A 12,573-nucleotide genomic window follows, 5' to 3' on the forward strand; every position below is an offset into this window, starting at 1 on the left:
TGGGCAGGTCCTTTAACTTAGTGATGAGATGGGTAGAGTTCTGGGCCGGAAGTCAGGAAGACTCATCTTCCTGAGTTCAAATCTGACCTCATACATTTACTAACAAAAGGACTTCCAGGAGTTATGTCACCTCCCCCAACCCCCTTTACCACATGTGTTCTCTAAACTTGAACCCCTTTGTGAGAGAGTATACCCCACCACCACCACCATCCTGGTTTGGGGGGAAATGTTGTACCAGTTGTACTTACTATACCACCTTAGAAAATATCTGTTTCTAAAAGCTAATTAGATATGGCTAATTAATTGATATCAATTGATAATAGCTAATACTTACATAGCACTTATTATGTAACAGGTACTGTGCTACACACTTCATAATTATCTTATTCTCATAACAACCCCAGGAGGTGCTATTACAGAAACTGAGGCAATCAGAAGTTAAGTGACTTGCCCAAGGTCACACAGCTGGTAGGTGTCTGAGGCTGGATTTGAATTCAGGTCTTCCTAACTCTGAGCTAGGCGCTCTATTCACTGTACCATTCAGGGAAACCCACTTGTGGGGTATTCATGAATTATAATACTAGAAAAACCACCTCAATCCATTCCTGAGGGGAGAATCTGCTAGTCTGAATATGAGTTGGGAGAGTGAGCTATAGAGCATGTAATAATAATGCTTTTTGTCTTTAAATTATAGTAATTTTCCAATCCTTCCTACTTATCATGAATCACTCCTTGTGATAAAGAAAAACAAGACAAAACATTCTATAGCAGAGACCATATTAGATGTCAGTGATGATGTGTCCTATTGGTTCTCCTCTCTGCTGTAAGGGAGGAGATATGTTTCATTATCTCTATCTGGTCTTCAATGGTTAAATTTAAATTTTAAAATTAACTTTTGAATCCAAAGACTAGTTATTCTTTAAGACACCTAAAATTGTTCCCACCTCGTCCCATAAAGATTTCTCACTTTATCCTTCCTTTTATGAATTCCTATAGGATTTGTGATCTATATGTCATTTAGCATATAACTATATTATTTAAATATTTAGATTAAGTTTAAAAAATTTAACAGTTTAAATAATCTTTCTTCCAAAATAGATTAAAACATGTTGACAACAAGGAGATGTATTTTATAATTAAGTTCTAGTATAGTTTCCTATGCATGGTAGGTGCTCAAATTTATGTTGATAGCTTAAAAATCCAAGTCAATTTAAAAGTTAGTTTCTAATCAGCTGCTATGTACAAGGCCCAGTTCTAGGTGGTAAGTATTCAAAGATGAAAAAAAAAACCAATGCAATCCTTAACTTCACGGTGTTTATAGTCTAAATGGTAAGGATGGAAAAGGGATAGAATATATAAAGAAAAGAACACGTAAAGGTAGAACATGATAAGGGCAAAGGAAAAATCCAGTATAGTGCTTTAAAAATTATGAAAGAAGAGGGCTAGAAGTTATAACTCTATAGGGTAAGAAGTGCCTAACAAACATTCATAGAGATTACTGAGGAGATTATGATAACTTAAGAAATGAGAGACGGACTCAGAATTTTCTTCAAGAAAATAAAGGAGGGGCAGCTAGGTGGCGCAGTGGATAGAGCACCGGCCCTGAAGTCAGGACGACCTGAGTTCAAATGTGGCCTCAGACCAAACACTTGACACTTACTAGCTGTGTGACCCTGGGCAGGTCACTTAACCCCAATTGCCTTAAAAAAAAATAAAAATAAATGAAAAGACAAAAGGAATTCATGGTGAAGAGGATGAGGAGACAGAAAGGAGTCTTCCCTAAAGTTTTCAACAGAGAATAAAAGCAAAACTCTTTGTCTAATAAAGAAGAGGGGAAAGGTATAGCCAATACTGAGATGATAAAGGTTTAGAAGTTATTTTTGATTTCTTCTTTGAATTACAGAAAAAGAGGAAATAAGGAATGGGAAAATTAACTATACACCAAAATAAATATTTCCATCTATGATTCAAGTCAATTACTGATAAAATTGTAGGAATTAATGAAGACATATATTATTCCAATTATTTGTAAAAATTCTGATCATCAAGGTGAAGAGTCTTCAATAAAAGTCCTACTGTGATACTTCATTGTGGCATGGAGGTTACACTTGGTTCCTAAAGGATATGATAATGGAATAGAAGCTCTAATAGGTCCTACTAATCGATCAGTAAGCATTTATTAAATGCTGTTTATGAGCCAGACACTGTGCTAGGTGCTGAGGATATCAAGACAAAAATGTAAGTCTCTGACCTCCAGAAGCTTTTCTTTCTTCAGGTAAAACAATATATGCATAAGTAAGTATAGCGCTCCTCTGGACTACTTCCTAACGTATGCTCACATGTTGAGTCCCTCAGGGGATGATTAGCTAAGGTTCAAGCTACTTTGTGAGTCTGCACTCCTAAAATTAACTCATGAGCCCGTACTGTGTATTTATTGTTTATAGTCAGCCAGTTGACACAATTAGATCAAAGCAAACGAATTTAGGAAAATGATATAGCTTGAGCAACAGAAACATTATCCCCATAAATCTGGCATGCTGTCTTCCACAGTCACACACAGCCTCTGTGGGAAGAGTGCACACACACAAAGAGTATACTGGTAGGGAAAAACATACAGTACACATGTAGCCAGAGCAATTAATAAATGCCTCTGATGCTGCCGGGCCACAATGTCTTCTTTCTTCTCATAGTGTCTGAACACAGAATCTTTGCTGGCACATTAGTCATCTAGACTCCTTTGACTACTCCTCTCTGCAGCTCTATTCCTGACTTCCAGGGCTAAGTCTCTCATATAGTATCTCTTACCTTATTGTCTCTGTTACCTGCCCTTTATAGCCTGTAATTTCATCAGGTTGGCAAAAGGAAATAAATTGATCAGGGGTCTGCTATGATTCCTCTCAATTATGTAAGTAAATAATAATAATAATAATAATGTACTTATATAACTTATTATTGTAATATTAATGTATTTACCTAATATTTTTGTTTACTTATGTAGTTTGGGAGGTTGGGGGATGCTTGACCAATTGATTTCCCCCAATTTACTTAGTGAAAAGTATATGCAAATTATATGCAAAAGAAATACAAGTTATGAGCAATTGGGGAAACACTAGCAGCTGAAAGAGTAGAAAATGCCTCATTTAGGAAGGGTAGCTGAATTTGAAGGAAGCTGGGGATTCTAAGAAGATTGTTATTTCTCCTTCATTCTTGAAGAGGATCATGATATCAGGAAGGTGATGCCATGACATGAAAGTGAATTAGATTTAAGATAGGGAGAGCTGTGCAAAATCACCAACCTCATTCTCTCCATCTGGGTCCAGTGGCAAGATATAGATCAGGATGACTGGAGATGACCCTAGATGCAGTGGGACGTATATACAAATGAGTGAAACGACATTTATTGACTACTTATTACTATAGGTGCCATACATAGAGAAGATGTGCATAGAGAAGGATCTTACATTCTTAAGAGGATCCCTATTAGATCCCTCAAGCATCTTACATTCTAATAGGAGGAAAGTCTACATGTGTATACTTTGTGGTGGACAAGGAAAGATATTTTGATAAGGGAAATCATCTGGAAGGCAAATAGAACAATAAGAAGATATGAGAAGCCAGTATATTCCAGGCATAGGGAATAGTGTGTGTAAAGGCAAAGAGGTGGGAGATGGAAAGTTATGCGTGAGGAGTGGCAAATAGGTCAGCTTGGCTGGGCCACAGAGAGATCATACAGAATAATGTAGAATAAGTCTGTACCTTTACTTTCCTCTCATTAATTTCTTAACCCTTTCTGTGATACTTGAGACAATCCCCTCTCTCATGTGAATGAATGAGTGAAAAAGCATTTATTAATTACTTTCTGTGTGCCAGGGCCTATGCTAAGCACAAAAGATACAAATACATCCAAGCAAGACCCTCAGAGGCCTTAAATTCTAATGGGAGAAGACAACACATAAAAGGGGGTTAGAAAGCAGGGGTGGAAGGTAGTATAGTTGCACATACTGTCATGGTCTGGAAATGAGGCAAACCAAGATTTACAAGTGATATGGAAGCCTAATTCTGGGCAAGGTAAGGCAAAAGCTCACCTATCAGGGTCCAGCACCCCAGGGTCAGAATCTAAAGTTTCGATAGGAGGAACAGAAGGAAACGGAATAGGATAGACAGAGAGTGCAGAAGACATGGTTTAGAAATGGCCTGGAAGTAATGTGGACATCTGGTTCGAGGCAAGATCAGATGAAATCTCACCTATCAGAGCCCTGTGTCCCAGGAGCAGAGGCCATGGTCTAGTGGGAAGGGAATCTGATTATTCCATGTGGGGCTACCAAACTATCTACCAGGTTTCAGGTCCTCTGTGGCTCACCATTCACTTAAAATGATAGCTCATGAGCCCGTATTGTTGGGGTTGTAGTCAACCAGAGGATACAATTAGTTCAAAGTAAAGGCAGTTAATGAAATAACGTAGTAAGAAGATTTGCAATGAAACATTTCCTCTATTAACCTAGGGCACAGCCTCCTACAAACATGTACACCGTTGCTGGGGAGAGTGAGCATATGTAAGGAATGAGCTTATGCTTAAGAAGCTCACGTGTGGGAAATCCATGTGAAGGAACAATTCACATCTCCAGCGCTGAAGGACCAATATCTTCAGGGGATATCATTGTCCAGCTTTCCCCAGGCCTGCTCCTACTGGGTATGGTATATCTGATGGACATTTTATTCTACTAGACTCTACCAGTCTTAGGGTAACAATCTTCATTGTTCTCATGGTAACCTCTAAGTCATCTTTTTTTGTTCATAGCTTGGCTGCTTCTCTAATCTCAGCTGAGAGTTGCTCTGGTAGCTTCTGGCTACTTAGGCTTCTATAAGCCTTGAAATCTATAAGCCTTGGCATCAGATTGGATATGGGGATGGAGGGTGAGAAAGAGAGTGAGAAGTTTAGAATGAGACCTAGGTTTTGAGGCTGGGTGACTAAGAATGGTGATACCATCATCATTAATAGGAAACTTGGGAAGAGGAAAAGGCTTGGGGGGAAAAGACAGTAAGTTCCATTTTTGATATGTTAAATTTTAAATGTCCATGATATCCAGTTTGACGTGTCCAAGGAGTAGATGGAGATGCAAGACTGGAGGTCAGGAGAGAGGTTTGTTGTTGTTCAGTCATTTCAGTTGTGTCTGACTCTTTGTGACCCCATTTGGGCTTGTCAAAATATTTGGAAGATACCCTGTTTCCCAGAGCTAAAGCCCAGCAAGCAGACTGTGTCCTGAGCTTGGGATAAGAATAATCCTTTATGCTAAGGATGATATCACCCTCTGGCAAAGTGTATTGCTTGGATCAGTACCAGGTATCTACTAAGGAATTTAGCTCCACTTATTTCCCAGGGCCGTTCATTACATGCTCACAATCCCTGTTCCTTGTCACTGATAGGTGCTGCACTCCTGTTCCTGTTACAAAATTCTGGTTCTATGCCCCACAGGGTGGCCATGACTCCCAAGACTTGAGACAATGACTGTTCTCACTAGACCCAAGAACACCTGTATTGTACCAAGACCTTGACAACTACCTCAAGAACTAAGAATGATTATGTTGTGGGCCAACCCCTTTCATATGGCTCCAGCCTTAGCAGCCTTAAGCCCTTCTTTTTTTTTTTTTTTTGAGTAAGGGGGCTTCCATTCACAAATGTCATTTTTCAAACTCTGAAATTAATTAAACTTCTGTTTCTGTCTTGACTCTCCTGTCTCTTGTCTGTTTGTTTGGCTGTGACCACCCACAGGTTAGAGGCCAGTTCCAGATCAGTTAACAGGGTTTTCTTGGTAAAGATAATGCAGCGGTTTGCTGTTTCCTTCTCTAGTTCATTTTACAGATGAGGAAACTGAGATAAACAGGGTTAAGTGACTTGCCCAGAGCCACACAGCTAGTAAGTGTCTGAGGCCAGATTTCAACTCAGGAAAATGAGTCTTCCTGACTCTGTCCACTGTGCCACCTAGAGGTTAGAGCAGGACAAATAGATCTTGGAATCGTCATTAAACCGATTATAGTTGAATCCATGAGAACTTACTGAAATCACCAAGTGAAATAGTATTTTAGAAAAAAAAAAAGAAAAGGAGCCAGAAAAGAATCCTGTGGAACACCCATATATAGTGGCCATGATTTGCATGAAGAGCCAGCGAAAGCAACTGATTGAGGAGTAGTCAGGCAGTGGAAAGGACAGTGTGTTTTCAGTTCATGATTCTTTTTTTATTAATTTATTTTGATTTTTCAACAATCACTTCCATAAGCTTTGAGTTTTAAAATTTTCTCCTCTCCCTCCCCAAGACGGCACGCAATCTGATATAAGCTATACACATACATTCCTATTAAACATTTTCACATTAGTCATATTGTAAGGAAGAATTAGAACCAATAGAAGGAACCACAAGAAAGAGGAAACAAGGGGCAGCTAGATGGCACAGTGGGCAGAGGACTGGCTCTGGAGTCAGGAGGACCTGAATTCAAATCCAGCCTCAGACACATAACACTCACTAGCTGCGTGACTCTGGACAAGTCACTTAACCCCATTGCCTAGCCAAAAAAAAAAAAAAGAGGAACCAAAACAGAAGATTAAAAAAAAAAAGCAAATAGTATGCTTCGATCTGCGTTCAAACTCCATAGTTCTTTCTTTGGATGTGGGTAGCATTTTCCATCATGAGGCTTTTGGAGATGTCTTAGATCCTAAGTCTATCAAAGTTAGTCATCACACAATGTGGCTGTTACTGTGTACAAAGTTCTCCTGGTTCTGCTCACTTTACTCAACATCAGTCTATACAAGTCTGAAGTCTGCCTGCTCATCACTTCTTATAGCACAATAGTATTCCATTACATGCATATACCACAACTTGTTCAGCCATTCCCCAATTGATGGGCATCCTCTCAATTTCCAATTCTTTACCACCACAAAAAGAGCTGCTATAAATATTTTTGTACATGTGGGTACTTTCCCCATTTTTATGATCTCTTTGGGATACAGCCCTAGAAGTGTTATTGCTGGGTCAAAGGGTATGCACAGCTTTATAGCCCTTTGGGCATAGTTCCAAATTGCACTCCAAAATGGTTGTATCATTTCACAACTCCACCAACAATGCATTAGTGTTCCAATTTTCCCACATCTTCTCCAACATTCATCATTTTCATTCTGTCATGTTGGCCAATCTGATAGGTGTGATGTGGTACCTCAGAGTTGTTTTGATTTGCATTTCTCTAATCAATAGTGATTTAGGGCATTTTTTCATATGACTATAGATGGCTTTAATTTCTTCATCTGAAAAATTCATATTTCTATCACCAGCCTGTTCATATCCTTTGACCATTCGTCAATTGGGGAATGACTTATATTCTTATCCATGATTCTTACTTCTGGAATTTGCTTCATGTTTTGCTTCAACAAATATACAGTTTGTTGGTCTTTAAGGAGGGTCAAAAATATTGTCTCTAATTTGCCTGACTTTTTTTTTTAAATAAAGACATTTGTTTTATTTGATAACATCGGGTTTTTACGCCACTAGGACACAGGCTCCACCAACACCCTTAATTTTTTCCTCTGCTCTTCTGCTGAAGAACTTTGCCTTCAGAATGACTGACTGCTTGGGGAGTTTTCCTTCTCCTAGGACTTTGCAGTACCCCAACTTCACAACATCAATGAAAGAGGCAAGCCCCTCCTTGTTTTTGGCAGCTTTAATCCTGGTCTGCTCACTGACCTGTGTCCACAGCTTATCAAGTTTGACAGTTGGGCAGTAGCTTTGGTTCTTCCTCAAATGGTATGCCTCATACCCACTTTCCTGAAGTAACCTGGATGACATTTGTTGAAGTTGATTGGGTGATGGTTCAGCCCTCCTACATTACCACAGCCGAGCCTCCAGGGTGCTTCTGGTACTTGCCAATGCATCAGTGGCCATGGCTAATGTGTCTCAGACCTTCCTTGTCTTCCTTAGTTGGGAAGGCATATCATAAGCCGCCACAAAAGAGCTTGCCTGACTTTTAGGTTTGAAATATGGAGACCTCTCTCCTTAATATATGTTCTTTAAAGTTAGTATCCTGTGGAAATACATTTTTACTCAAGAGATAAACCCATTGGATTTCAGAACAATGAAAGGCATCTCAAGGTATTTATGAAAATGGAAAGAAAGCTGAGTGGGTAGAACTGACATTCCAAAAATGAGTAAAAAAAATTTTTTTCCTTTTTTGTATCACTGCTTTTATTTCTTAAATCAGAAGCATATATTACTATTTACTTTTTATCATCCTCCCTCATGTGTGTCTTTGCATTGAAGTCCCCAAGTATCAAAATGTATGTTGAATTGGCCAGGTAGTTCTTATCATATTAGTCATAGTCCTTCTTTACCTCCTCTTCCTCAGCAATTGAGATTTAAACATAAACTGCAATTGTCATCATTGTGGTCTTCTTGGTTAGGTTCATTATGGGCACTGCAAGGCAGAGTGACCAATGAGGTGTTCCATAAAATCCTGTTGTTGTTGTTGTTGTTTTAATTTTATTTTCTGAGTGGCAGGTAAGTGGACAGAGCACTGGACCGGGAATCAGGAAGACCTGAGTTTAAATGTGCCCTCCAGATTTATTCTAGCTATGTGACCCTGTGCAAGTCACTTAACCTCTGTCTCATTTCCTCACTGGTAAAATGGAGATAATAACAGCACCAACCTCTAAGTGTGTTGTGAAGATCAAGTGAGATAATATTTTCAAAGTACTCAGCACAATGCTTGGCCCACAGTAAGTGCTTAATGAATGCTTGTTCCCTTCCTCTTCCCATTCCCCTTAGAGAAGGCAAGAAGCATTTATTAAGTACTTTCTGTGTGCCAGGCACCTGTGCTAAGAGTTAGAGATACAAATGCAAACAAAGAGAAAGGCAGTTCCTGCCCTCAAGGAATTTATTACCTTCTAATAGAGGAACAGTGAAAGGGAACTAGAAAGTAAAGGGTGAAGGAGGGAGAGATGAGGTACCTTCATTGAGCCATTCCAGTAAAAATCTGTAGAGTCAGAAGCATAAACAAAGGGAGAATAAAAAAAACATAGCCAGCATCATAGAGGGATATTGCAAGTTGAGAAGACCCCAGGTAAAGAGGGAAGTTTCAGGATCAGAGGGCAGCTGAGTTATGGTAATAATAATAATTATTATTATAGCTAACATTTACACAATGCTTGCTATATAACAGGCACTGTGCTAAGCACTTTACAGTTATTCTCATTTGATCTTCACAACAACTGTGGGAGGTAGGTGGTATTATTATCCACATCTTACAGAAAACTGTGGTTATATGACTTGCCCAGGGTCACACAGTGAGTAAATGTCTAAGGCTGAATTTGAACTCATCTTTCTAACTCCAGGATTGGCATTTTATGTCCTGTGCAAGTTAGCGGCCCCTTCTAGAATCAGAAGCATAGCTGGAGTAAACCAACACTTTTTTGCCTCTCCAAGGAGAACTAATGGGTCATTCTTACATTTAGTTGCAATTTCCCTTTGTCTTCTGGTTTCAATTCTTGTTCAATAATTTGATTTTCAAAATATTTATTAAGCACCTACAATGTGCAAGGTACTGTACTAGGCACTGGGGATAGATTGTTGTTTGTCCTTCATTCTGAGAGAGGACCCTGACATCAGGGAGGTGACACCATGACTAGCAAGTGAATTGGATTTAAGAGAGGGAGGGTTGTGCAAAGTCACCAGCCTCACTTTCTCCTCTGAAGACATCTGGGTCCAGGAGCAAGATATAGATAAGGATGACTGGAGATGGCCCTGGATGCAGTGGGAGACCTTGCCCTTTTTAAGCTAAGGTCTTTCCCAGGTCTCAGTTTTTGTGAGGCAAAGCCCAATCAAGCAGTGATTAAGGTTAGGTAAGAAATGAGATGATTATGTGGTTTTGGATATTTTGGTTTTTGATATGCTGAATTATGTCAATTTCCCCCCCTAATGTTGAACTATTCTTGCATGTCTGGTATAAATCTCACCTGATCGTATGAATGATTTCTTGGATAAATCACTGTACTCTGTTTGATAGGATTTTGTTTAAAAATTTCAAGTCAATACTCATTAATGATATTGGCTTATAATTTTCTTTCTGTGTTTTAACTTTCCTTGGTTTAGGTATTAGGACTGTATTTATTTCACAACAAGATTCTGGTAGGATTCTTTCTTTTTTCAATTTTTGAGAATAATTTATGAAGTCTGGATAGTAATACTTTTAAAGTATGATAAAATTCTCCTGTGAATCCATCAAGCAAAAGGGTTTTTTTTTTCCTTTGGTAGTTTCTTTACAAATGATCTATTTCTTTTTCTGAGATTGGGTTAAGATCTCTATCTGGTCTTCTGATAGTTTGGGCATTTTATATTTTTGAAGGTATCCCTCTATTTCTTTTGTGTTCTCAGTTTTGTAAGTACATAACTATGCAGATTATGCTCTGATTATTCTTTTTATTTCTTCTGGCTTTGATGTGATTTCACCTTGCTCATTTGCTATTTTATTGATTTGATTTTCTGCTCTCTTGTTTTTAATCCAATTAGCTAACAGTTTATAATTATATTAGTCATTTCAAAAACAGTTTTTGGTTTTATTTATAATTTCTATTTTTTGTTTCCAATTTATCTGTTTCGCCTTTAATTTTTAATATCTTCTCTTTTGCTTATTTCATTTTAGGTTTATTTGTTGATTTTCTAATTTTATTCACTTTATTAATCTTTTCTTTTTCTATTTCATTCATGTGTGATTGTAAGAATATAATTTTTCCCAAAAGGACTGCTTTAGCTACATCCCAGAAATTTTGGAAAGTTGTTTCATCTATCATTTTCTTTTACATAGTTATTAATTGTGTCTGTCATTTGTTCTTTGACCTACTCGTTATTTAAGATTTTGTTGTCTCCATTTAGGTCTGTATCTTTTGCTCATGCTCTTGAAACAATGTATATTTTTATTGCATTATGGTCTGTACAGGATGTATTGACTTTCTGCTTTTTCACATTTGTCTTCAATCTTTCTGTGCCTAGTATGTAGTCAATCTGTATCATTGGTAAAAATACTAAGTACCACCCTGTTTGTGGAGTATCAAGAAAGTGTTAAAATTAATCATCTGAAATAGAAAACAAATCGAGGCACAAAGCTTTCAAGTAGTGATTTAATAGTAATGGGTGACAGGCTACCATTAAGTCAGGTCAACTAATTCCTCAGTAATTAGTGACAAAGGAGTGGTTTACAGAACTTATTTTTATAATAAAAAGAGGACTGAAAAATTACAGTAATCTTAGGAAACTTATTTTGAACATAATTCAATTGGACAAGACTGGTCATCTGACTAGTTTACTTCTCCCAGGCTTTCTTAACCCAGATTCATACTGTTGGCAACATTGAGCTGTCAAAATGAGATTACCGGGGCAACTAGTTGGTGCAGTAGATAGAGGACCAGCCCTGAAGTCAGGAGGACCTGAGTTCAAATCCGCCCTTAGACCAAACACTTGACACTTACTAGCTGTGTGACCCTGGGCAAGTCACTTAACCCCAGTTCCCTAAAAATTAAAAAAAATGAGATTACCCCCAGAAATCCTTGCCTTGCAGGTGATGCCCTTTGTAACCAGAAAGCTTACTTTAGAGGGGCCTGTAGTTTGAACTAATTCTGGGAAAGAGGAGCTTATGGTTTGTAGTTAGCTATCATCCCTCATCCTCCAGCTACCAAAAAGGGAAACCCAATCTTAGAAGATTACACTATTCAACTTAAACTTAACTTCTAATTCAAGAAAAAAAGAGAGGGGGAGCTTATCCACTAAGACTGGAAAGAGGAACTTAACCTTTTGTCAACTCCCCTTTCTCCAGCTGATAGAAATGGGAACTTAGCCTTTAAAAAGAGTCTTATAGTCCCATGATTATTTTATTCCTACAAAGATATATGTCTTACTCTAAGTTATCTGCTACTAAATGATAGTCTTATCAATTTATTTATTCACTAAGTCTACAGGTAACCTAGACTTAAGAGAATATCTATGTTAGTTTGGCTTAGTTATTAGCTAGTTTTTCCTAAAGAAGGGAGTTTAATCCTACAATCAAATTAAAAATAAATCAAAGTAATCAGTACCAACTGATCTATAGGGTATTCTTTTCAAAAGCAACAGATAAAATGTGTTAATGACTCAGTCTATCTAATTTGTGACTGACACTAATTTCCTAAAGTAGAATTTGTCATTAAAGAATCCATTACTCAACAAGTATTTATTAAGTGCCTTCTGTGTGCCACACATTGGGCTAGACAGAGAAAAATCCAACAATTCTTGCCATTAAGAGCTTATATCCTGACAGGGGAGACAACATATATATATATATATATATATATGTATATACTAGGTATAAACAAAATAAATGCAAAGAAACCCAGTGGGAGAAGGCACTAACAGTTTGGGCAACCACATAAGGAAATTAGTTAGTCAATAAACATCTATTAAGTGCCTACTATGTGCTAAGCACTGGGAATACAAAAAGAAGCAAAAGACAATCCTTGCCCACTAGAAGCTCACAAACTAATGGGGGAGACAACAAATAGGCAAA

General features: G+C 37.9%; 1 pseudogene; it reads right to left on the reverse strand.

The window, feature by feature from the left end:
* Positions 1 to 7,526: 7,526 nt before the first annotated feature.
* On the reverse strand, positions 7,527 to 7,976 carry LOC114034574 (annotated as a pseudogene).
* Positions 7,977 to 12,573: the final 4,597 nt, after the last annotated feature.

The sequence above is a fragment of the Vombatus ursinus genome, unplaced genomic scaffold (assembly GCF_900497805.2).
Source record: "Vombatus ursinus unplaced genomic scaffold, bare-nosed wombat genome assembly UNPS02009062.1, whole genome shotgun sequence".
Lineage (NCBI taxonomy): Eukaryota > Metazoa > Chordata > Mammalia > Diprotodontia > Vombatidae > Vombatus > Vombatus ursinus.